The sequence below is a fragment of the Meleagris gallopavo genome, chromosome Z, assembly GCF_905368555.1.
Source record: "Meleagris gallopavo chromosome Z, MGAL_WU_HG_1.1, whole genome shotgun sequence".
Lineage (NCBI taxonomy): Eukaryota > Metazoa > Chordata > Aves > Galliformes > Phasianidae > Meleagris > Meleagris gallopavo.
The window spans coordinates 16452916-16480407 of NC_139435.1; the positions used below are offsets into that span (position 1 = coordinate 16452916).

General features: G+C 36.7%; 1 protein-coding gene across 4 annotated transcripts in view; it reads right to left on the reverse strand.

Annotated features, from left to right (window-relative positions):
- ARL15 (ARF like GTPase 15) overlaps positions 1-27492 on the reverse strand; it is a 223884-nt gene that overhangs the window by 22136 nt on the left and 174256 nt on the right. The window contains exon 7 of one of the 4 annotated variants that reach the window (XR_014880321.1): positions 15537-15611. The exons of the other annotated variants lie outside the window; for them this stretch is intronic. The gene's annotated coding sequence lies outside the window, so the exon portion shown is untranslated. The remainder of the gene's footprint in view (positions 1-15536; positions 15612-27492) is intronic. 4 annotated transcript variants of the gene reach the window in all.

The window sequence follows — 27492 nt, forward strand, 5'->3', positions numbered from 1 at the left end:
AAAACAAAACTTCTTTTTTGGAACTAACACCAGCTCAGACTTGTTCTTTTCTAAGTCTATGCCTTGGAGAAGCTCAGGAAATGTGTTACTTCTACACAGAAACTATCTGCTCCATAAAGATCCTAAAATAGTTTCAGTTATGAATGGGCTCTGGCAGCACCTGGATCAGCCACGTTTTGTGATCCCAGAAAGGGAATGAGACAGCTGAGTTGCTAAAGAGCTGTGACTATTTTTTGGCTTTCCTTATACCCCTTTCTTTTTGAAAACATGGGAATTATTAGTGCTTATTCTCTAGTTATTCACTAAATTACATGTAAAGGAGTGAATAAATCCAGGCTCTCATTAACTTGCCAGAAGTTAAGACTTCCAAGGCAAGTAAGAATAGAAAAAGGTGCAGAGAGCTGGCTTGCTCCTAAGAGAAAGACAACCTGTCCTTCTTCAGATCAAATATTGGGATGCAGTAAATTACAGTAATATGGAATTATGAAAAATTTACATTTTCTGAGTCTCTTCTCCAGTATATACTGGAATATGTTAGCACTCTTTCTTATCGATGACTCTACTTTTTCATTTCTTTGTGATATGACTACAAAAGGTGCTAATTTTCTTTTTCAGATCAGTTTGAATGTTTAAATTTTGGGGGTTTAGAGTAGAGTAAGATGAAATTTTGTTGACAAATACATTCCTCATACTTCTGAGTAGGTTAATGTATAAAGAACCGCAACATGATGAACAAATTTTGTCCTATTACAGCACATTTACAGCTGTATTGGTAGTCAGAGTGCTATGTATTTGCCACATGCGTAGCTGTTCAAAGCATAACTGAGACTTCTCTTTGGCACAAAGCCATGAAGACAAGATACAAAACCTATTAACAGTGCATCATGACTGTGAATTAAAGAATCCTGTCGAACCATAAACCGTCTAGAAAGAAAATTAGAAAAATAATAAAATTTGATCAGAGAGTTAATATATTTTTATTAGTGCCTGGCAGCACACTAGTAATAGACCATTTAAATGTGCACAGCAATATAACAGACTTGTGTCAGATGCACAGTCGTGAAAAAGTCTGCAGACACTTGAGTATTTATAGCTAATAAAAAAAAAAAAAAAAGAACCTGACTAGACTTAGCATAGATTTTCTCTGTATTTCTCAAGTTGATATTCTCTGAAACCTGGAGATTATCAAAATGAATTAAAACATTACAGAATGCTTCCAGGGTATCAGTGATGATAATTAAAGAGCATGAGCTGCTAGGAAACTAGAATTCCACTTTTAAACCCCAAACTACCTATAAAGCTCAAAACAGAACCCCCTGATCCTCCTCAGACTCTGTATAAACAAGATAAAAATAGCTGTTCCTTGCACAGAAGATTTACCCTATCCAGGAGGTGAATGCAGTAAGCTTGTGCTATGACTCTGCCAGTGGCTGCAAAAAGTAATATTTCTAAGTATGTCTGGCCCATTAGTCAAGAACATTATAGCAAGTCTCGGGAATAAAATTACTGCCTTTTCTTATAATGTACTACAAAATGAGTGTAAAGAATTTTGTAAAGTGGCCTTTAAACTTCCTCAAGCACTTCAGTCCTGAGAAGTCAGATTTTTATGGATGTAGAAAGTCCTACATTAAAATACAGAAAAAAAAAAAAATCAAAGGTTTTAAGTAGTTCCAGGCTCCTTTTCTGTCATTCCAATTTATCTTCTGTGGTAATACAAAGCTAATACTAATTCATTTTAGATACTGATGCATTTGGGAGGAATGGGGACAAAGTGTTTATGAACTTGAAAATTCTCCGCATAAATACAAAAAACCATCAGAACATTACCTGACTATTGGAAACATTAATGGTACATTTTTGTTGTTCTCCTTCCCCACTAAAATGGTCTTACTATATAATAGTTAAGATATTTATATACACATATAGAATTTGAAGATAGAAAAGAAAAATACCAAAGAAAAAGGAGAAAGTACACATGGCCCATTTATACGTCTCCATTCCTACCCTTCTTCTCAGCTGAGCACATGTCCTGCACTTACCTTGCTCCGATCTTTCAAATCCACCCAACTGGACAAAACCATTTGCTTCAGCACCACAACCCACAAGAACAGGAATAGCATGGAGAACCACAGCATCACTGAGCCCACAGGCTGTTTTCTCATGACTGCTGAAAACATGTCTAAGAGCCAGGTCGTACTGCCTTCTGTCTCCCACAGAACAGATTGTAGTGACTCAGGATCTTGCTGGGTCAAAAGAATTCAGCCAGGCCAACCTGCCTCTTTCATACACGGAATGAATTCATTCCTCTTACGGTCACTCTGCAAATCCTATTTTCAAAGCATTTAAATATGCTCTGACGTGCTTTATGGCAGACAAAATCAAAACTTCAGGACATTCCATGGGATCAGACATGCATGATTTTTAAGGACCTCTTCAACCCAAGGCATTCTACAGTTCTATGAGATTATTCCAGGACAATTGGGAAAAGAGGATGATTTTTGTTAATGTGTTTGCTCCTAACAATGCTTCATTAATCTATACAAAAAAAACTAAATGTATCACAAACACATTTTCTTTGCTTAGAAAACCTGGAGTCCTAACACTTTGCTGCATTAAAAAAAAAAAAATCTAGATCAGAAAATTATGTGCACATTTATGTGAGTCAATTTCTTGAGGAGATTGTAAGAGTGATACAGAGAACAGAGATGGCTATTGCTGAAGACAGAATATCTTTAAGTAATAAAAGTGCGTAAAGTCCAAAGCAGAAAAACTTAAATGAAATTACACTGTATGCTTCCTTTTCGTTCTTCTTCCTGTGTAATAGAAACTATTCTGACACTTACAGGAAAAAAGATCTTGATATACTGAACTTTCCTTGTTTTTTTCTCATTCTCGCCCTAAATATACATACACAAAAAATTAGCAGAACAGTAAAAAAGCTCAAACAACTTCCCAGGCATTTTAAAAACCATTGAAAAAGGACTAGGTACCAGCTGAAGTTGATGGAGGGACATTGCTACTGCTGTTAAACATAGATGGAATTTAGACATGAAATCTTCACACAGAAAGACAGCTATTAGTACATAAGCAATATATTAAAGATAATATGTTGACTTAAAAAAACCCAAAAGATTAAGATATGAAGCACCACTAGCTGACCTGAACATACATATCAGGAAATAGTGTAAAGGTCTTCATCTCAGACAAGTGCAAAGCACTGTGGAGGTTGTATATCAGAGAACAAAGTTCTTGCTCCAGTGCAGAGATCTGTGTTCTACAAGGTACCCAGCCGTTGGACTTCTATAGTTTTCTGCTTTTAAAGGCAAAAATGACAATGTGCTAATGACAATAGAAGCTTAATATTGCATTTACCAACCAAATAAACAGCATGAGACACAGAATTACAAACTTTCAGGTTATAGGTTGCAAGTGGGAAGTTAATATTATTAGTCTTATTGCCGCAGCTGGAGACTCATTCTCTTCTACTGCTGGAGGATCAGGATGTGGAACCAATCCACCTCAGGACTACCGTGGAGTATAGTAAGAGGAATTGTGACATAACTGGAAGACTGAAACCAGACAGCTACTGTGCTGCTCAAGCAATTATTTCTGGATATTAGTCTTTTATGACCTTCTGCAGTCACATATCTCAAGCTCAGAGGAGGTTTTTTCCCATTTTAAGGGCCCTCATGTTTCAAAGCATAGACTCTGAAAAGGAGTACTGAGTCTCAGCATTTATCACAAACTGTTGTGATGACGAGGAGGAACTGAGGAAGAATTCATAGAGACTGTGTCCTCCCTGGCTCCTGTTGAGGGCAACAAGAAGATCAACTGCAGCCATTCAAGGTGGATTTACAAACTGCTCACGGAACGGCAGTACAGCTGAGGGCAAAGGCTTCCAGCTGAGGAAAAAGCTTTTAGATAGAAAGAAAGAAATGTCAACCTGAAGAAACTGGGATTTTCTGATGGGAATATCCTCACAGAAATGCTAACAATCTAGTATGCGAGACATCTTTTTTTTATTAAGAGTTCACTAGACTCATTTAAATTTTTTTGCATGAAAAAGAAATGGATAAACATACACAGAAAATACACAAAAAGAATACCACCTGTGAAATGAACAAAGCAACTATGTTAAAAAACCTAACTACAGACATGAAAGCCAAAATTTTCTACATATTTTAAGCTCCAGGCACTGATATGTTGAAGTTGTTAGCATTTCATGGAAATTTCCAGTTTCTAACAAAGTGCCTAGTGAGTTTTTGATGGATAATGTTTAACACAAAAAAGTTCTTCAAATGCCAGGCCCCATCTTGCTTCACTGTTCCCCAGCTACTCGCCTCCCATCTGCACCTCAGTCCAGTATTACTCGATTCCAGGTGCAGCACTGGCATTTTTCTTGGTTGAACTCATGATGTCAATGACTGCCCAATGCTCAGTGTCTCTAGATCTAGAAGCAAGGCTTCCCAACCCTGCAAACAATCAGCAGCACCTGCCAGTTTAATGATAGCAGCAAATTTGCTGAGGATTCACCCAGATCCAGGTCCTGCACCCAGATCATTGATTAAAATATTTCCCTAGAACTGAGCCCTGGGGAATACCACCAGTGACTGCCTGCCAGCCAGATGTAATGCCATTTATTACAGCACTCTGAGATGCACTGTTCAGCTAGTTCATCAGTCAGCAATGTGTGAACCTGTTTATCTCATTATTGAATAATCTGTCCAGAAGAATGCCACAAGGCATCAAAGGCCTTACTAAACTCCAGAAAGATTTAATCCACCACCTTCCCTTCATTCACCTTATTAGAGAAGTAAACAAAATTACTGTTAACTCGGAGTAACTATAAACATGCTGAAGAACGTAAAGAGGTGGGACCTTTGTGGGACCTTTTAGCATTTCTATAAAACTTTTGCTGAATCAAGGCTTACTAAGAAACACTACTATCACCCCACAAAAGAATCCTTGCTGAATCTTCCTCTCTTTCCTTATCCCAGAAGTATTTGCATGCCCTTCAGCCTTCCTAATGACCCATTTTTTGCCCTTGACATTTGGCACTAAGCTCCATGAAGAACATATTTCACAGAGACACTGCAGAAGAAGCTGCAGGAGGAGGTTGATTTCATGGAATGTCAAGGGCACAGTATGAAGTTCCACCAACTTGCAACATCAAAAGTAATCAGTGATGAATTTAGACCAGACTTTTCAAATGAGAAGGCTACAGTTTGATTCCTAACCCAGATCACAGAATCACAGAATCATAGGGGTTGGAAGGGACCTCCAGAGATCATCGAGTCCAACCCCCCTGCCAAAGCAGGTTCCCTACACCAGGTCGCACAGGTAGGCGTCCAGGCGAGACTTGAATATCTCCAGAGAAGGAGACTCCACAACCTCCCTGGGCAGCCTGTTCCAGTGCTCCGTCACCCTCACCGTGAAGAAGTTCTTACGCACAGTTGTGCGAAACTTCCTGTGCTGCAGCTTATGTCCATTTCCCTTCGTCCTGTCTCCACGTACCACTGAAAAGAGGCTGGCCTCACCGCTATGGCCGCCACACCTCAGATATTTATAAACCTGGATCAGGTCCCCTCTCAGTTGTCTTTTCTTAAGGCTAAACAGATCCAGTTCACTCAGCCTTTCTTCACAGGGGAGATGCTCCAGGCCCTTCACCATCTTTGTGGCCATAAGATGCTTGAGCAGTTTTCAGAGCTGACGAGAACTTGCAAAATTTAGTGTTTTGGGACTCAAAAATCATTGAAACGTAAAGCCATTTTGAAGAGCCTAAATATAAATTACTTAACTAAACTTCAGAATGGTCCAACAAATCCCTTGTTTTAATATTTTTATGATGAGAAAACTGAAATTAAAGATTATTTTATTCCAAGTAAATGACCAAGATATTCCAAAACTACGTAGTGACCTTTTATAGCAGTGTACTGCCCCAACACTGTACCTATCTGAAACCAAATTTCAGGTATCTAGAAAGCTATGTTCAAAAGTGTTCTGTTGTTCTTGGAAACAGGTGGTTTCCAGCATGGAACACAGAAAAAAACCCACTGATATTCCTTTATATACACAGTTTTGAATCATTTTTTCTCTCTCAATTGAGATTTTTGTGGGAATATGATTGTAAATCATTCAGGGAAAAAAACAAAAACAAACACACACACACACAAAACACCAACATCTCCATAGATGGTCAAATCACCCTACAGCTGAAATAAATCCACACAAAGCCTAAAAATAAAACAGGAATTATGCATCCAACTAACATGAGTGTTATCTATTACAAAGAGAAAAAGAATGCAGCTTAGAGTGAATGCAAATCATAGCTTAAAAGGGAGACCACACCATCCTGCACGATACAAACTGATAATGTATGAGCAACAGCTACAACTACAAAATATGAACATGTAGAGCCCCTCTAGATACAGTTCCACATAAAACTTCACTCTAACTGGTCACATTTGCTGTTGGTGCAAAAGATTAGCAGGGAAACAGAACATGACTGACAGAAGTTTGCTGGAAGCATAAGCCCCCTCTCCCACATACTACCCAGATCCTATCCAGCCTACTTCTTGAAGCCATGTACACAGGGCAGAACCTCAGTACAGTTTCCAAAAAGCAAATTAGCTATTTCTCAAAAAAGATCCAAAGCTGAAGAATGAATTCCTGTGGAACAGAAAGGCACTTCTTAATGTGGCAATACAATATTGACCAGCAAAAATAATCTGTCAAGAATCATCTGTTTCTGACATGGTATCAAGATGAATCTGTAATCAGATTATGCAGCAGAAGAATGATAGGCATATAAGTTGAGAAAAATTGCCTCTTAAAAACAATATTAATGGACTTAAAGTATGCATGTTCCCACATGATTTTATAAACATTTATCTACATATTCAAAGAATGAATTATTACTTTAGGTTAGAGAATGGGAGATTTTTTCTCCTTCATACAGGAATCCACATCTATCTAAATTAAAAAGCTTCTCACAGATCTAAGATGGAAAATGCTCTCCTTCCTACAATTTAAACTTTGTATTTTAAATAATACCAATTTACATACATCTATAGATAAGTAAAATACATCATATGCCATATAACAGAAGGCACCTGGAATATTTTTAAAATTTCTAACAAATTGCCAACTTAGGATAGTCCACATACATTTGCTTCACTTTCATCTGCCAAAAAATGTGATACAATGAGTATATGGTGCCTACTATTATTTCTTTATTCTTATTTGCAACAGGAATTATCAAACATTTTCTTAGGGAAAATGTTTAAAACGTAAGTTTTGGAGAGAAGCAACTTGTTCAGTGTTTTTCACCACATCTGTTTCCTCTTACATAAACAGTACACAGTATGTCACAAATGACTGAAGTTCAATGAAGAAAAATTAGACATCTGAAAACAAATACAGACGCATCAGACTGATCTAGTTAAACAAGACTGCATGTTGTAATGTTTCGTTGTTTTTTTTTTCCCTAGCTAAGTTTCTTAGACTCTGTGTTTTACTTGGTGAAATTATCTACCTGTTCATGATTACAGGTTACACAGAATCACTGAACTGCACAGGTTGGAAGGGACCTCAGGAGATCACTGAGTCCAACCCCTGCCAAAGGCTCCCTACAAAAGGTCACGCAGGTAGGCGTCCAGTCGGGTCTTGAATGTCTCCATGGAAACTCCACAACTCTCTGGGCAAGCTGTTCCAGTGCTCCATCACCCTTACGGTAAAGAAGTTCTTCTGTATGTTTGTGTGGAACTTCCTATGTTCAAGTTTTATGTCATTGCTCCTTGTCCTATTGCTACACACCAACAAGAAGAGCCTGGCCTCATCCATTTGCCTCCCATCTCCCTTTAAATATTTATTAATATTAATCAGTCCCCATCTCAGACTTCTTTTCCCAGGCTGAACAGACCCAGGTTACTCAGCCTTTCCTCATATGGGAGATACTCTAGGTCCTTTATCATCTTTGTCGCCCTCTACTGGACTCCTTCTAGTAAATCCCTGTCCTTTCTGAAGTGAAGAGCCCAGAACTGGACAGCATATTCTAAATGTGGCCTCATCAGGGCAAAGTAGAGGAGAATAATCAACTCCTTTGACCTACTGGCCACAGTCTTTTTAATGCAGAATATCACTGACCAGGATGCCATTTTAACTTGTGCATCATACGTACTGATTTTATGCAGTAGCTGAAAAGTAATGATAATCATCAAACAGGTAGTGAAGCCACTATTCAGACAAGTGCAGGTACCTCATTGTCACTCTGTGTACTCATGTTTCACTACTAGCAACTCCATGAGATATTTCTCATGTATCGACTGAACCTATACTAATCCAGTGAAGAATACAAATACAATTTTGAAGAAATTAAACACAGATTAATGAAGACTGACTAGGAATAATGTTACAAAATTAAACAAGTTGCTCTAAATTTTGGTCAATAAACAAGACATGAAATAGACCTCCTATTAAGAGTAGAATATATTATCCTGTTTTGCATATCAAAATACCCACATTGTACTACTGTTCATAAAATACGATGTTAATCATCTTCCAAAGCAATGTCTTCAGAACTATTTTGTAATTGTGTATAGTAATCAGAAGCCATCTTTGCCACAGTGCAAGTCCATAGTGAGACATCTCCAAAAATCTCTCACTTTCTCTAAACACAGGAAGCAACGCTGAAATATCTGAGAAGATCACAGGAAGAAGGATGCTCATGGCAACACAGGAGAAGTCTCAATCAGAGAACAGAGCACCCTAGAATACGGGCAACTCCAATGACAGAAATGCATGATGCATCATCTCCCATTAAAAAAAAAAAAAGTTGAATTTCTTATGTAGTACCTGACTATAAATATATAAATTTATATAAAAATATATATTAAAAGCAAACCTTATAAAATCAGGTTTATAAATCCAATCATTTATGAACCGCAAGATTACAGTAAATGACAGAAGTTTTCATTAACTAATTAATTTAGTCAAAAGTGCAATCAAACCAAGAACACTGACAAGCACACCTTGGGACTCTACTCCTGTCACACACAAAGGACAAACTGGTTCCATGAAACAAAGTGAGGAATCAGAACTTTGGTTTTCAACATTTTAAAGGGAAAAATAAGATATAACCTGAAAGAACAGAAGGACATTAAAGGTTTGTCTTCTTTTTAAGCAAGGAAACAAACCAACCACATGATACTAAGAAATAAAAATAAGAGTGAAGAACATTAGGGTAAGTATTGGTCTGAAGAAGCCAATTTCAGATTTCTACCAATACAAATTTTAAAAATTACAGCAGGACAGGCAGGCCAAAAGCATCAAGAGCTGTACATCCCTGAGCTTCATGGGAAGACTGATTTGAGATAAAATAATTGATACTGTGATGCGGCGCAGCTCAGGCTGTTAGGCATGAATATTTTTGCAAGGAAGAAACATTCCTCAGATACAGAACACCAGTAATCAGACTGTTACACGATGAGCACATCAGCTTCTAGGTTTCTATCATACACCATTCTGCCTTGTATTATTGTTACACTGCTCAAAAACAATAGTAGCATATGCTTTAACCTTGTACTCCAGACAGGGAGCTGTTAGATTTGACTTTCAGAGGATTACTAAGTGCAGGATAGTCAGAATAGTGTAAGCAGCCATAAATAATTCAAACATCACTCAGAGATACCAAAATATATCCACAGCCGAGCTATAAACTGAAGTGGAGGAACTCCACTACACAAAACACTCTTTGTAGAACGCAAACCTCAGATCTCCCAAACTTCCTGGTTGTTCTTCCCCTCATTTAAGGTGTAAGAAGAAAAATGAAAAAAAAAAAAGCAAAATGTTTTAAATTTACAGACTGTTACTTAGCAGTCAGCTCTGGGTTATTTATGGGGAGATTATTTTCATATGATGGATAACAGAAGTAAACTGAGTTTATGTAAAGCAGTATGTATGAAGTGACATTTACATTTTCACCAACAACAGACTTGGGAATCAATGAGATTAGAAACATTAAGGTATAAAAGAAGCCCATGTGATCTTAGTATCTCTGTAAGCAGCAGGTGTGGGCCAAAAGGATTGCTCTGCTGGAGGTATCATCGCCAGACCATAGCATGGATTTGCTTATGGCATTCTTTAGCTGTACGTCTCCCACATTTTGATTTCTTTCTAGTTTTGGCTGATGCACAGGCAGAAAAACTTAAGAAGACTGAAAATCCATGGCTGACAGAGATGTTCAGGGACAATAATGGTCTCAAAATAGTGTTAAGAGTCCAACTATCTTCCCTCATGTATTTTCCTGCTGTTCAACCTGTTCCTCTAATTCCCATATTGATTTTTCAGCACAGTTTCACATCATAGGTTTTGTGATTTACAACGTTTTTTTCCCTGCAGAACTTTTTTTTTTTTTTTCTTCCCAAAATGCGTCATGAAAAGATACCTATGCAATCCATAATTTTGATTTTTAAAAGTTCACCAGGGGATCATTAGAAATGACTACCTTGATTTTTCAGGAGCACCCCTGAGAGTACAGGATCAGTAAGCACTCTGTTTTAAAATACTGTTTATTAGCTTTGTCAAGCTAACTCTTGTTGTGCTATTGTGAATTGTTTTGGATGAATTCATTTTGCTTGGTTATCCAATTCCCAGCAAAGGGGAATGGATATTTTGTTTCCCTGGCTGTAGTGTAACAGACCATACTTATTTTGACCCATATTTCTGAAATATCATTTCTTAAATCATCAGAAGCCTGGAAAATTCAGTGCATTCTGAACAAACTTATTAAAACTTTTGAAAAAATACACCTTTGCTGAAACTGGTGTGGTATAATAAATAACTACCGAATGTTTAGTCTTCAGCTAAACAGAATAGCTTCTCATGTACTAGGAAGAGACAGTGGCATGTTTCAGCAATGCTCTTTCTAAAGCCTTTGTATCACCATGAAGCATTTGGCTAAGTATCAATGCAATGAGATCAGACTGAAGTTCATTGAGTTACAGAGTGATCTCATTTATCGTTGTTTTTGGAAGACAAGGTTAGGTAGGCTATATTTTCATACTAACATCTGCAGAGCATTCCAAAATCCTGGCATAGCCAATGACATGTAAGTTCCCAGTCTTGTGATTTATCCTCCTCCAGTACACATAAATTAGTGTGCGTAGATGGAATCCTGTCACTTCAACTAAAGTATATAATGTAAAATAATTTTAGCTGACAGATTTTTTTCTTCACCTGTTTTTTAAAAATTAATTTACAAGTCATTATGATTTTATTCAGCATTAAATCCGTAGACATTCTCCACTCATCTATTTGGCAGAAATTAAGACTGGAAAAAGCTCAGTAGGAACTACAGAGCATTCTCTTATTAAATCTGCGTTCAGCAAGCAGAGCTATACATGATATATACTGAATAAGAATTGAACGAGATCATCTTTGACCATAAAGCACTGGGGTTTTACTGAAGCTTACAGTTAGGTGCTCCTTCTATATAAGGGTAGATTCTGCCCTTCCTTCAGATTGGTCAGCACTATTCAAGTCGGTCTGTTCAAACAATTTGACTACAGCCCTTTCATGAGAAGCATTAGAAGTTTTCATGAGTGTACATCACTTGCAATGCTTTTAGCTCAATTATATTCTTCATGGGAAGAATATTCAAATTGGGACGAATAAATTTGGAACAAATACATCTGTCAAAAAACAAAATTTACCATGGTGTCCCGCGCAATCCGGGGAAATAAGAAACAGAATATTCTTCCACCATACTTCCCAGCAGAGCTGAACATCAAAATATCTTCCCCTGCAGTTTATACAAAGGCCAGACAGAGGCAAATGCTCAAAGTATGACATTAGCCATGCTGGAGCTATTAATGGAATAAATGCAGCAGTCAAAGACCCTCTCAACATAAAAGCATCACTCTCTCCCATCTCTGGAACTTTGCCCAAATCACAGTCATATTTTCATATTTGTCAGGTTCTTTTTCCCCTGAAATCAAAGGCCTTTTTTCATAAGAGTAAATAAAAATTAAGTGTTCTTTCTGTGCTTCAAAGTAAAATGCTTTCAGTAATGATGCACACAGAACAGTGTGCATCTTTCTAAGGAAGGATTTACTGCTTCAGTTTCAATTTAAAAGTTTGTGTTGCTTCAGAATTAAAAACACTAGGAAATGTAATTACAGAGAAATTAATTTCTTACTAGAGAATTGGGTGTTTTTTTCCATTATCTAGCTCTAGTTTGAAAAGCGACATATTTAGTACTTAATAATTACATATTAGTACATAATTAGTATTCAGAGAGAGCCTTTATAATGTAAACATACGTGAAGTGTTTACAAATCTCTAACAGTCTTGCCCAGAAACCCAGGAAGCCAACCGTATCCTGGGCTGCATCAAAAGCAGTGTGAGGGAGGTGATCCTGCTCTTCTACTCTGCACTCAGAGTAGTGTGTGCCTCACCTGCCTCACCTGGAGTACTGCATCCAGATGTGGAGTCGTCAGTACAGAAGAGATGCAGACGTGCTGGAATGTGTCCAGAGGAGGGTCACAAAAATGATCCAAGGGATGGAACACTTCTCCTATGAGGACAAGCTGAGAATGCTAGGGATGTTCAGCCTGGAGAAGAAAAGGCTGTGGGGAGATCTGAGAGCAGCCTTTCATTATCTAAAGGAGGACTGTAGGAAAGAAGGGGACAGACTCTTTAGCACAGTCTGTTGTGAAGGACAAGGGGAAATGGTTTCAAACTAAGTAAGGGAAGATTTAGTTGGGATGTAAAGAAGTTTTTTACCATATAGGTGGTGAGGCACTGGAACAGGTCGCCCTAAGAGACAGCGGAAGCCCCATTTCTGGAGACATTCAGTGTCAGGCTGGATTAGGCTCTGAGCAACCTGGTGGAGCTGTCCTTGTTCAATGCAGGGGAGTTGGACTAGATGAGCTTAGAAGGTTTGCTCTGACTCAAACAATTCTATGATTCTATGAAAATGAAGTTAAACACTAGGAATGCTAACTATACTTGGCATTAAAATCCACTCTGCAGGAAAAGTTACTGAACTAGAAAGGAAAGTTATGTCAATCAATGCTTTGACAAACTCAGTTGTTACATACAAACCACTGATTTTCTGCACAAATCTCAGTTTTTATTGAACTAGTACCAAACTTCAAGCAAGTTATCTCATCTAGTTTCGAAAACTGCAGAAGCTTCAACATGGGAACAAGTTACTATGGAGCAAAGAGTTACTATGCATCAGAGTATCATGCCGACAATTCATGCAGTTATCCTGGCCCATGACAAATTCAAGATAGTTTACATCCTCTGAGAACTAAGCTCATTCAAATTACTTTGTGTTTCCTGAAGGCTAAGTGGGCATGGACTACCAGCATGAATGAGCTAACATGTAGTAAGTTCCTATTCCATCGCAACTTGATATTTTCCCAAGCCCTAACTGTAGCATGGGAAATTATTTCTGTCATTAACACCCTCACCATCACTTGAAGATTCCTTTTCTATTCAAAATCTTCCATGTACATACTTACTGATGACAGTACAGTCACTTCTCAGTGTTTTATTCGACTAAGAAAGAGACAGCTTCTTATCTTACCTAATGTCAAGGGATTTTACTGTATCTCAAATTTACTCTAACACTTGACTCTAAAAAGCTGGATCAAGATCTCTTAGAAATGGGGACAAAAATCTCTAGAAAGTATATGGGCCTATGAAAACAATGCTTTCTTCAGCTCAGTTATGAATGGCAGTGACAAGCTTTGGTGTTCAAAGTAAACTCTGCTGTCATCATGCCCAAGTAAATCTGTTGTCCTAAGGCAAACATAAAGCATCAGAGAGAAGATAGAAATGCCAAAGTTACAAACCGTACCTCACTTTCCCTGTGCCATGTTTCATCTTACCAGGATTATCTATCAAGTGAAATTATAAGCTGCAGATATATTCTTCATTTTCTAACTAATCTCTCTGTTAAAGGAAAAAGAAATGTGTTGCTGGCATACAGTAGGCCTCCAAATTCATTTCAGATTCCTTTTCCACATACTGCTACAGTGAGCTATTTTCCGTCCTCCCACTCTCACCCAGAAGCTATGTCTGCTTGTCACTTAGCTGCTCAGGAGAGAGATAAGTAGTAACAAGTTGTTGATCTCAATATTGAATTTATTGCCAAGTTGAAGCAATAAGCAAAATTCTATTTGACTATGAGCATTTGGCAAATTAAACACCACCATTAACAATCCAGTACCCTTCAAATGTAACTTAACCACACCTTACAGCTCTTTTGCTTTATGCCGCAAGCCTTTACATAATGAATGTCTAATGAAGCTGCAATTTCTCTACACCGGCCTAGATATGCAGATCACTTGACATAATACAGTTGAACTGTTTCTTGTTTGCTAAATCTTCAATTCTTCTTTATTACTAGCAAATTTGTAGTACACTTGGTGACATACTATCACTGAGGCTGAGCAGTTTAGCTTTTCTTATGCACATATCTTTTTGTAGCCTAAAGTGAGTACTTTCCGTTGACACAGGGGCAAAATAATGTTCTGTAACTCAAAGACTTCCAGAACATACCCCAGTGTGTGATACAAGACTTGGGCAACACATACTACGGGTTTTGTAAGGATTTATCAACTGTTACACACCTCTTTCAGTCCCAGATCTTCTATGAGGGAAGTGCAATGTCAACTGTCCTTAAAAACTGGGACTATTTACAGATACAGGTCCTTATTTTTTGATAATTTCCTTCAAAGTCATAGATGTGTTTCAGCTCTAGCAGAGCAAAAGACTACATTTTTAAATGATTACTTTTTCATCCTTTCTGAAAGATATATCAGTTAATGGACATTAGTTTTGGTTTGAACTAAAGAATGATATTTACATGAGAGTTCAAATGCTTATTGTTAGGTGAGTTTCCAATACTAATTTTACATTTTAATAATAAGATTGAAGCTGCAGTTCAATTCATAGAGTTCTCAGCAGGTCACAAAATTGCAGTACAGACTGTTTTTACTGCTTCCTGGACTAAAGCTAAGCTCATTCATATTTGCAAAATAAATTTATAACAGAACATGAATATCTATTAATACTTTCAACATGTAGAAATTTTCACCAGATCTGATATGAAGGCAAACTTGGTATTGTTAATAGTGTACACTTCTCAGTTTGACTGCAGAAAAATCAAAGCTGAGGTCCAGTTCATCTCTGCTAGTTTTTCTCATTCCATTCATGAAGATAAAAATAGGGACAATGAGAAAATTGAAGTGCAACATTGATGGAACACTGCCAGTAGCTACTCTCCTTTAAGTTGAGATCTTTTGTTCAAGCTCTCCTGTTGCTCACTGCTAGAGCTAACTGCCTAGACAAGTTCCAAGCCTTGAGGTATTCTCCAGGCCAAAGACAATATTTTAAATACCACTGCAAAAACACCAACAGCTTTATTAACTTATGATTACACCTAGAATCTCAGGATATTTGTTGATTTATTTTTTTTTTCACACCTCAGTTTCCAGAGTCATGCAATATCAAGAAAAACTCACCTGCTGAATTAAATGAAAAGCGTTGTTGGAGATGTGGCCAGTTATATAGTCAGGCTACCTCATGTTCCTTACCAGCTGCGGTTATAAAAGGGATTAAAATTCAGATCAGTACAATGTATAATTCAAATATCTAACTACAAGCAGACAAAAGAGGTTCGCACTAAACAGTGCTCAGCACTCAGTCTCCTACAAAAATACAGATGGAAAAATGTTTTTTTGGCCATTGCTGCTAGTTGATCATTGCCAACATTTAGGAATCTAGCAAAATTCTTAGCTCATGAATACTTCACCAAATTTTCTGGTCGTTTTCCTTAAACTAGAACCACTATTTTCTTTCTTTTCTTTTGACTGAGCTTCTGCCAGACAACTTACTTTTGTGCATCAACCAGCCCTCAAAAATACAGTGACAGACTGCTCAGACCATCTCAAAAGAAAAAAGCTCATGTTGATAGGATTCTGACAGCAACAAGCCTGTAGCTCTCTATTCCTGATGGATTTCAAGTGCCAGGAGAGTTCCCCTAAGAGAAAAGAACTTCTTCAAACTCCCTGGGGGAGTGTTTTGCAGGAAAGGAACAGCTGAAATCAGATTTGTCCACTGAACCAAAAGTACTAAAAGGCTGTTCGAACACTGTAACAAACACATGAAGTACGGCACAGCCAAGTAACTTTACTTTATAAATCATATCGTTTTCATTTCCTGAATTCATAAGCACAGTGATGCAATAATGGAAACTTTTGTATGTTTATAAGTTAGATGACCCATAATCGTTCCCTACAGTAAGCACTAGTAATTTCTGACTATTAAAATAATTGTTATATTCTATTGCTATGATTTGCTTAGCACTTCAAGCCAGTTTTTTGGGGGAGTTTTTTAGTGTTTTTTTTTTTTTTTTTTTTTTCACAAACTGTATTACATTGGCAACAAAATTTCTTACCTTAGCCAACCGTATTGGATGTGATTAATTTCTAACATTCTTTTTGGAAGTCAAAATAAACAACTACTCATTTTTCTTTGTTTGTTATCTTGCCATCCTAAGCAGGCTGACCTTCACACAAATTCACGTTGGTTGTCCCTAATTAACTTTTTCTTTTAAAATGTTTGAATTACATCCAGTTAGATTCTTAAAATTCCCTTTTATCTAACATTAATCCCCAACTGTTATATTTCATTTAAATGACAATACCACATTATATTGTAAATTAAACTTACAATTAGAATAGACTGTTCAGACTTACAATAAAAGTCCTTGATGTGGAAATAAAAACTCCAGGAAAATTGAAGGTATCCTTTACAATCCTGTCTATACAAAGTATTGTATGATAGGATGAGATCTTAAGATGCTGCCACATCTGATCAAGAACACTAATATGTAACTTTCTAGAATATTTAAAGAGATTGCTTTGGGATATTATTTTGTGATCCCTTGCTTCTTCTTAAGTTACTCTAGTCTCGATATCCTTGTTCTGGTTAGATGTAGAACTTAATCCGTTCTCTCAACCTGTGCTGAGATGCCACACCTATGCAATTAGCAAAACTGCTGAAAAGATATCTTGCAGATTTTCTCAAAGAGAGTTCCTTGGAAGGAAAACAAACCTGTGCATTTCTAGAGTAGTACACAAACTAGCTGTGCAAGGTTGGATTCTATTCTGCACACTGCTAACCAATATTTACACATCCGCTTCACACCTTCAATGTAGTAGCTGCTTTCCAGACACTTGAGAAGGGCAGCCTGTATCTGTCAGATGACAGATCAAACAAGATGTGTCATTTAAGCAAAAAAAACACAGAATGGCTTGCTGGAAGTAACAACCATGTTACAAGGCTCGACGAATGAGACGCAATGAATTTCTGTCTATACAATCTGCTTCATCCATTTCTTTTCATAATTAACTGTAATCTTTGCATCCTATGTCTCATACTTAATTTGTTTAATTGGCTGACGTCTAGGATGGCCTCCAGCTGTCTAGACCATTGAACTAAGAATGCAATCCTGCATTAGCTCAAAGTATGCTGCCCAAATTTTTGCTCCTGGAGCTTTACATGAGCAGTTATTCACATTGCTTTCTAGATTGTCTTTGTAAGGTATTTCCTGTTCTACTTGTTTTAATTGCCTTTTATTCCATCCAAGAATTACCTGACTGCCATACTTACTATAAGCATACATCTGTTTTGCCAACAATTAAGGGTTTTTTTTATTGTTGGTTTTTTTCACATCTTTCACTTCACTTACAAGGCATATTTTATGTCTTTCCATAATGTTAATTATATCACCGTGACAATGAAATATGCACTTCTTCCTTCCTCTCTTCCTCCCCTGCATCATATTTTTTGTTTATTATGTGTGCATGACCCCATGATACAAGAGTAGAAAATATTTGCATGTTTCCTCTTTATTTTTCAATGCACAATCATAACTGGCAATTTTACAATGTGCATGTTTGTTTTCTAGAGTGATTTGTCTGTTGCCTGAACATAAATGGCCATTTAACCTTGATGGCTAAGAACTTAGTGGTTGTATAACACGCAGTATCATACATTTTTCCCTTCTCAGCCAAAACATACCTTCTTACCATAGGCCTTAAAAAACTTCACTTATTTTTCCATTTCCTAACACAGAAAACACACTGGTTGTATACTGGTGGCTTGAGGTGTACGATCCGACATTCTCACGGCTTCATTTCACAATTTACATCAACCAATAGTTACTTTGAAATGCCAGTCCCTTAACACTTAAAAAAGATTCTGTGATAAGATCTAAGGCAAATTAGTTGTCTCCATCTCTCTCCTACAGAAAAGAGACTTGATCTGTCTGACTCTCTCCTCCTAGTAATTTGGCAGAGGAGTCATACTTCCAATACATTAAACTTCCACGTTTTATGAAAATGAAAGTGTGCAGAGGACTGTAATCCCACTAATGGACGCACTCTCTAAAAGAATGCAGTCCAGATTCAGTCCTCATTAGAAACTGGAGAACCTACAGAGGGATGTAATAGTGGTCACACTTTAGCTAAGGAAAAGCCTCAGATAATCCTCAGATCAACTGTAAGACTCAAGCCCATTAGAATTCTGTACCTTCTGGAACACTTCCTTTGAGAATCTGTCTCATCTTCTCACTGTTCATGCAGCATCTGAGCACTGCTCATCTCATTTGTTTCTATCCTTTTCCCTAGCTATACTTTTGAACAGTTAGAAAGGTTAGTTTCTACAATTTGTGAATCTATGAAGCCAGATACTCTTCTGCAAGTCTCTCCTTTCATTACTAAGCAGTAAAACATCAATCAAGTTTATAATCAGTTTTCCTTCTGCTTGTTTTATCCTTTTGATGATATCTGCCAGATCTCTTTCTGTGCTTTTCCTCTCAGCTCCCCACAGGTTAGGACTTCTTTTTCATCTACATTTTCATTCTTCCCAATTACATTTACCAGATTTAAAATCTATCTTTACATGTCCCAGAGAGCCCATCATTTTTTTCTTCCAGATTATTCTTTCTATTTGATCCTTCCCACTCTTCCGTTATCTCCTCATATTGTCAACATCTCTTGGACAGCCTGTAAAGGGATTACTCACTTTCATGACATTGTTATTTCTACTTACTTAAAAGTACAAGCTTACCACATGTTAATTGCGCAATCCTCCCTCCTTCAGTTTTAGTCATCTCTTTCTTCTTTCTTGGGCCTCCGCATTGAGTTATTTCCTCTTTACATTACACATGTTCTACTTATTAACTTCTTCAGCTAAAAATTCAGACCCTACCAGCAAATAAAACTTAACAAGACACATCCCATGTCTGTTAAGAAAAAATGTTCAACTTCAGTCCAATACTGTATCCAAGATATAAATTATTCTAGTGAGGCAAACAGGGTGGAGAGAATATTTTTAAAAATATTCTGCAAAAATCCTGGCTCAATAATAAAGGCAAAGGTGTAAATCTGAGCACGTTTCTGAACAAGATCAACTGAAATGCATAAGAAAACTTAAATCATTTACACTTAATCAATAAATAGTAACATCTAAGCATGTATATGTAGGAAAAGGAGCTCTCAAGTTTTATTCTCAATTATCTTTATAATTATCCTAAAATTTCCAGAAGTTCACCTCTTTCTTTTACAGGGTCAGTCTTTGTGTACAGTCAGCTTAAAGAATAAATTAAACAAAAACACTTAGACTCACACATAATGAACAAACAAAACCAAAAGGCTTCCAATGAACATAAAGACAGGAGACAAAGTAGTAGCATGCAAAAATCTAATTTTCAATTCTATATGAAAGCATCACACAATCCAATTTTAGAAAAGTGCAAAGGTATCTTGTAAAGAATTTGATGAGAAGAAAGACTAGAAAAAGTTTGAGGTCTGACTACAGCAGTACAGATAAACTAGTCAACAAAATATGGACTACAAAACTCAATGTGAATTGTTAATATATTTTTGTGATAATTAGGAACATAGAAGCAGAGCTGCAAGTAGCAGGCAGACCCAACATTTATCTCAAACTATAATGAATAATCATTTAAATTGAAACATTGTTAGAAAAAACAGATATAACTATCATACTGGAAAACAAACCTATGTCCAATAGTTCAGTTCACTAAGTATATATGTAATTGCACATCCCCTTCTAAGAGTAGGAGCTTCCAAAAGGAGAGTGTGACTTTCAAATGCAAAGCTGTGAAGTGAAACTTTAACAGTACTCCTAACTCCTCTCTAAAAGTTAAGTCATGTAATACATGAAAAATATGAAATTTGCTGCCTGGTTCTAGACAGAGAAAAAAAAAAAAAAAGAAAAGAAAAAAAGCAGGATCAATTTATTTATTATAATCTCAATTTAGGAGATTACCTAAGTGATCAAGAAGTATAAAACCTAATATATCTTGTCTCCAATCCTATGACAGTAGTTTAGCAAGGATGAAGCAAGGAGCCCTGTTTGTTAAGAACTCAGATGGCAATGAGATGTCAAGTTTCCAAAGGAACTAGCTGGAAATAAAGCAAAAGAAGGAAGCTGCAAGTACAGAAGTATCAATGCATACTTAGATATTGAAAGAACTTGCCTGTCTTTAATATCAAATCAAAAGCAGTTTCAGGTCATAAAACATTGCAAGTCCTTGTAGATCTGAATATTAATACCACACTTCGAATTTCTTTTGAATTACAGGGCGACTCCCAGTGGCTGCTTTTCGAGATTCAAAACTTTATTTACTTTAGATTATTTTCATATATTTTTAAGGCATCTGAACTCATCTGATGAAAAATTGCCAAGTGTACTTGTAAGTTTATCACTTGGGCTCTCTACCATATGGAAATAAAGATAGAACCAAAATGGATAACTGCTTTTCTCCAGATGCTTTTGGCATTACTCCTAAATGATAACTAACTATTCCTGATTATGATGGTGAATATAATAGAAGCCAGAAGGAGCAAAAAATTATATCATCAAGCCTAGCAGTGATAGAAAACACAAATAGTTCAGAATAGAGCACATTTTTAGCAGCCACAGACTACAACATACTATGATTTTCATCATCTAATGGTATTTTCCAACTTAACAACTTGGAAATTACTTTAAACCTTTGTAGGTTTTTCTGTATAGTTTAGATACAATACAGTACACTTTCTCCTCAAGCCAATTTCTCCACAAAGCAACAGTGTAAACAAGAAAACAGTTTCCTAACATTTAACTGGAAGAAAATGGTCTGTAGTAATTATTATTAGCATTACTCTTGTTCTTCTCAAGAAAACTAATTGCTATCAGTTTTGGTTATTTCTGAAGAGCTGAAATAGCTGGAAAAACAGTATGATGCATTTGTAAGAAAAAAAGAACATAATCATCACTCTTCATCTTCACAGGGAACTGTTTTGGTAAGCGTCTTTCTGAGGCTCTAAAGTGGACATGAGAAGTAGAAAATGCCACTTCATTTACTAAGACTGTATCTTGCTTGAAAAATATCACATCACAATAACTCAAGGTGGTGAGTGTCGATTTTTCTCTACAGACAGATAAAGTCTATATGGACATAATGGGAAGCTGGCATTTAAATGTAAATCCTAAATTCTATGACATATGTTTTTATTTGAGTTTTTTCCCTTTCCTGATTCAAAGCACTGGCAACAGAAACTGTATCAACAGATTTCTGGCATAGCCATGACAGATCCCACATTACAATGAAAAAAAATCTCCCCAAAACCATGTGTGACATTTTCATTTTAAGACCAGTGAAAGTCCAGTATGTCAAAGACTTTCATGTCAGACTTTCTTCATTACTGAATAGAATACTTAAAAAAAACCTAGTTGATGTATTTAGTAAGACTGCAGACAAGAGACAAGATTCAGAGAGATCATCATGTCATCTGATTTGACAATCTGCACAACACATCTGCAAATGGTAGACCACATCCTCCTAGGATTCAGAAAACTGCTGCTGTAAGATATGTGCAACACTTCTGTTTCTTAGATGTACAATCAGATAATATTCAAAAGTGCTAAGCATGGGAAGGCTGGAAGGTAAGTGACAGGGAAGATGCAAGTGAAGTAATTTAACATACTTTTGCTAATGCTAGCATCTCATGCCAGCATATAGTACAAAACACATACACAGCCATATTTTAAGTTGCCATGGTGACAGGTACCAGATTAAGACATTTTCACCAGATTTAGTTTTTTGTTTAAAAAAAAAAAAAAATCATGTCCTCAATTCCCTGGTATATTCTCTACATCACATAAACTGAAAGCCAGGTCAGAAAACATATTTAAAGTTTGGTCTGCCTATATGAATAATTCATTTCTTTATACCAACGTTCTTTGCCTGATCCTTAACAATTGCTGTTCAGTTTCACAAACAGCTACTGTTTCAGAAGTGCAGAAAAGAAAGAAATGAGCATGTAGGGGTTTCTTTCAGTACACCAACATCACCCAGGAAACCTTCCCAGACATAAAACAGGACAAAAAATGTTCTCGTAAAAGTGTTTCACGTGTATATGGTTCCCCTCCATGAACCAAAGTGATGGCTCCTATCAATTGTTAACTATAAGAACATAACTAAAATAAAAAAAGTAAGGGTGCCACGATAACATCCTGTACTAGGCATACAACTGCTTCACTGCAGTGCTCCTCAGCGTCATGAAAGCAAGGCTTATCTGATCACACCAGCACTTGAGGTGCTGAGGTGTACATAAGGCACAACTTCTCAGATCACAACTTTAGAAGTTGTAAGATGCAGAGAGCAATGTTTGTCATGCCACCCCAACTTTCATACGTTCACTGCCAAGAGAAAAACTGTTATTTTATATACTTTTTACCTTTTTTTTACCATATCATAAAACAACTTTGAGCCATTTTTAACACCCTTTAGGCAAATTTGAGCCTTTTTCTGATCCCATCAAGAGTTGTGTCATCCAGGAGTGTGTTTCAACTGCACTAGACAACGTATCAGTGCCTAGAGAATATAACACTGTCCAAAAGTTTTCCTAGTGAAAAGATATCCAAAACAAATACTTCCAGTTCACCTATCTTTGCTTTATTTACTCATTTCAAATAACTCAAAACTACTGGTTTTCCTAGCTGAAAATAATAATGGTACTTATTTTTATGTAATATATATTATATTACAAAATAATTGGTACTTATGAATTATTATAACATCAAGTATTAAAGTAAGCACTTGTCAAAATATCATGTCCAGTAAGAAATTCTTCACTCCTTTGTCTTTTTTTTTTTTTTTTTTTAACTTAATCAAAGATAGTTCTGGACATCACTTTATGCTATTTCATGTACTTTAAAAGGGAAACATTGTGAGGTAAGGACAGTTAAAAGAGAGACAAGTTGCAATAGAAACAAAGGTATACTGGAAGGCAGACAATCACATTTACAAATAGCGTTGATAATTAGATTTTAAGAGCACTGACTACATAGCTCGATACCTTCCATTTATTTGCATGTTTCAGTGCTACTTTACATCTAGTATATAATGGTAATAAACTTAAGTAGGCACACAGACAGGTTAAATGGATTCACAAATGAATATCCATGCAATGGCAAGATCAATTTAGGAGTGTAAGAAGTGATCAAACACACCCGTATTTCCAGCATGCCTAAGGAAGTGTCTGTCATGATAAATGATAAAAAAAAAAAAAACAAAAAAACAAAAAACCTGAAAAAATTAATTCAGAAAAATGTAATTAGTAATTAAAAAATCTTCCAAACAACATTAAATGCTGAGACTGAAGACTTAGACTGAAGACTTACACTGACTATAAAGCAATTAAAAAACCCAGCCAATAACCATGCATGTAATTTAAGCAAGACCCCTACACATTGTACTTCAAAGTATTTTCTTGCTGTACGTGGTAATTCTACAAGTAGTTGAGAGGGTCCTTGTCCCTACACCATGCCATCTAGATCTAATTTATTCCATTTTCAACCATGGTCCAAAATTGAAATAATTAATTCTCTGTGCTATATCATGAAAAAATGAAGCTAAAACATTGGTCTGACTATTACCAACAAAGGAAGTGGGACTAATTCAATTCAAAAAGGTAGAAAAGCAGACATGAAATCTAAGGGTGGAATTTGAGAATCCAACTGAGGGTGGAATTTGAGAACTTTAGCATGATCTTTTCTTTCTGTCCATTTGTCAGAGAAATTGCTTAATATCAAAAGACCCACCGTAAACTGTCAGGTGACTGACTTTAATAGTACAAATGTCAAAATGCAAGCTAGGTTTCTGTTGATCCTGTAGATTTAACAGGAAAAGCAATCAAAGAAAAGCTACATATTTTATAATGAGGGTAAGCAGATGCAACACTGAGTACATACAAGGAATACATCTGTTGAGTAAGGTGACATTTTTACATAGTCACTTTTCAAAGTAGAATTACATTTTAAGGGCTTTTGCATATGTTACCTAGAGACCTCTGTGATGAAGTGCCAATATCAACTTCCCTTTCTCTTTAGTTGCCAGTTTCATTTGATTTCTTTCTTCAGATATGTGCCAACCAGTTTCAACTTGTTTAACAACATTTTTTTAAAATCAGCTGCCTTGCTGGAATGTTGAACTGATGCATGTGTGGGTGTGTTTTAATACATGCAAAAAATACATTAAAGCAATATAAAGGGCCTAGTTTAAGTCTATAAAAGCAAAGAAATTAAGCAGAAAGGTAAAATACTGATGCAGACACCTCTTTACATAACATAATACCTCAGAAATACAACTATCTACCTTCACAGAAAAGCAAAAAGCTGGAAAGATACTTCCAGGAGTGAAGCCCTTCTCTTATATCTGTTACTTCACAGACAATAGCTTAAGGCCCACTTCAGAATCATACCATATCCAGAACTGGAAGGGAACCATAAGGATCACAGAGTCCTACTCCTGTCTCTATGCAGAAGTTACTGTCAGGTTCACCCTAAGCTTATGGGACCTGCTCAAGCTGTAGCTCAAATACACTGCACTTCAAGGCACACTTACAACACATTTTCCTACTTGTAACCAACTGTGTCTTTACTTTAGCTCTGGTATTGTATAATCGGTCATTATCTTGATTACTGCTGCAGGATAAAGTTTGTCATAGCCAATGGAAACAGATGGCTCCTGAAATTGCAGACAAAGCTTTCAGTGCTATTTCTCAATTCATTGAAGACACACAGGTTATATGCTCAAACTGTAAAATTAATAGAATATCACAATCCATATTATTCTTTAATGGAAGAAATTTGTCTAATGTAACTAATCCTCAAATATCATTATATGCAATGAAATAATGTAATGCAATGTATTTGATGATTGCTATTCTGTGTAGTGAAGTTCTCTCCAATTACATCATTTAGTAATATGTTAATAACATGATGTAATTGAGCAAAAAAGTAAGAGCAGGATGTCAGATTTGGACATGCTAGGAAAGGAAGCAAAGCAGCATCGTGATATGGGGAAGCTTTATGATCTCACATTTCCTAACAAAGTCAGCTTCAGAAACAAAAGCTTGCTTGTTTTAAGGCTAGGTCTCTAAGTTGCCATGACAAGCAATTAGACATCCCTTAGGAACTATCAGTTGTGTTACCTGACCTTGTATTATAACGTATCCCTAAAAAAAAAAAAAAAAGAAAGAAAATGGGATGGGAATAGCGTGCATCCTTACATAAATGTGTGCAGGCACTGTTCTGCAAGTGCAGATCCTCTAACCTAACACGGGCATTCACACCAATTTTAAAATCCTGTACTTAGTTCAGCTTCTAAAATTCTAGGAATTCCTGAACTGCGGAGCTCTCAGCTCAACTACTGTTTTATAGCTATTTTGTAGCTCCCACAGCAATAAACCATGGCGTTTGACATAACATTAAACAACAAATTCTACAATGCTGCTACTCAAACTCTACTGGTTTCCAAGCAGCTAGTTACCAAGCAGACCTTTCTTGGTTATTTCCACTTCTTTTTGATAACTTATCAGGAAAGAATGAGAGAGGAATTAATAGGGCTTTCGGGAAAAATCTTCTAAGGTCTCACAGCTATAACACAGCCACTATAGGATAACTGGATAATCAACTTCACTTCCTGGAAAAAGACAGCTATTTGTCTAGTTCTATCATTTGTTTGGGTGTGACTTTTAATCCACCAGCACAATAACGAACTGTTTTGAAAACAGAAGTGCAACTACGCTGAGGATTTAACTCCTCCTGGAAGAGATAATTATTCAGAAGAAATCTCTGCTCTTCAAGGTCTGTTTGTGCCACAGCTGTCAATATTTTCGCTCTGAAATACAGTGAGATGTTTTTGACTTCCTCTGACAACTTTGATTTCTACATTTTTTTCCAATGTTTTACACAGCAACTGTTGGAAAGAATCAGTGCAAATTCTTTTGTTGCTTGAAGTGATTTGCCCCAGTTTCCACAGAAAAAGTAAGCAAAAAAACTACCCACAGCACCTGCCTGGTCTTGACTTTTGGACAATCACTACTGACTACACCTGGCTAATCTATGTAATGACTTTTTGAGAGAAGAGAGGGAGCGTTCTGCTCATTTAAATCATTTTTCCATAATGTGAAAGGAATTAATTTTTTAAACTAAACTCTTTCAGTAAGTAAAGGGTAAGTTGCAGCACGCATGGTTTAACAGTCTTCCAACTCAGTAATTCTTCTTACCCCTGGTTGCCTTGCTAAGAAAGAGAATTGAGAGCAAGTAAATGATGTTTCAGCTTGTCTAAACCTAATTGAAGACACATGGACAAAAGAAAATGGTAGTCTGTGGAGTGTTGGGTTGTTATTGGGTTTTGGGTTTTTTTTGTTTGCTTTGTTTTGTTTTTTACTTTTCTCTTCTTGGCATTGTTTGCCTTTTCCTGTCAGTCACTCAGCAGTGTATCCAGAAAGTAGTAACTTGAGATTTTACTCATGCAGTGTTTCAGCAGAAGTTTCTGCCACACAAAGTCAACAGGAAGGTCTCATGGGACGCAGACTAATCAGTGATTGGCCTAGACTAGCCAGCCGTGTTTACATACCTTCCTTTCTGTAAGAAATAGGAAGTTCTCTCAAGCAGTTCTTAGTGATCGTAGACACTGACCTAGCAAGCTAGAAAAGATAACATGCCAACAACTGAAGTGGTAAAAAGCTGGCCATGTTGGTCTGTTATGAGTAGTAAAGCATTCTTGACTGCTAATCGTAAACATCTGAACAATCAAAAGCTTACAGTACAGCTTAACAATAAGGAATTCCTGTGATATTACACATCCATTCAAATTCCATCTATTTTCAGTTGCTGCTTAATGATCTGGGGTTCATTTTTTGCAGGCCAGTTTATATATTTTTGGCAAACTGCAGTATTTGGTGAATGTGGATACACATTGCACTTCTCTAGTGTAGTAGGGTGACTGTGGTAATACAGCAGTGGGGTTATTTGGTTCTTGTAAAGCTCGCCGGCCCACCATGTACCAGCATTCTCCAAAAGAGGATTTTTAGGCGTCCGTTACCCCCTGAA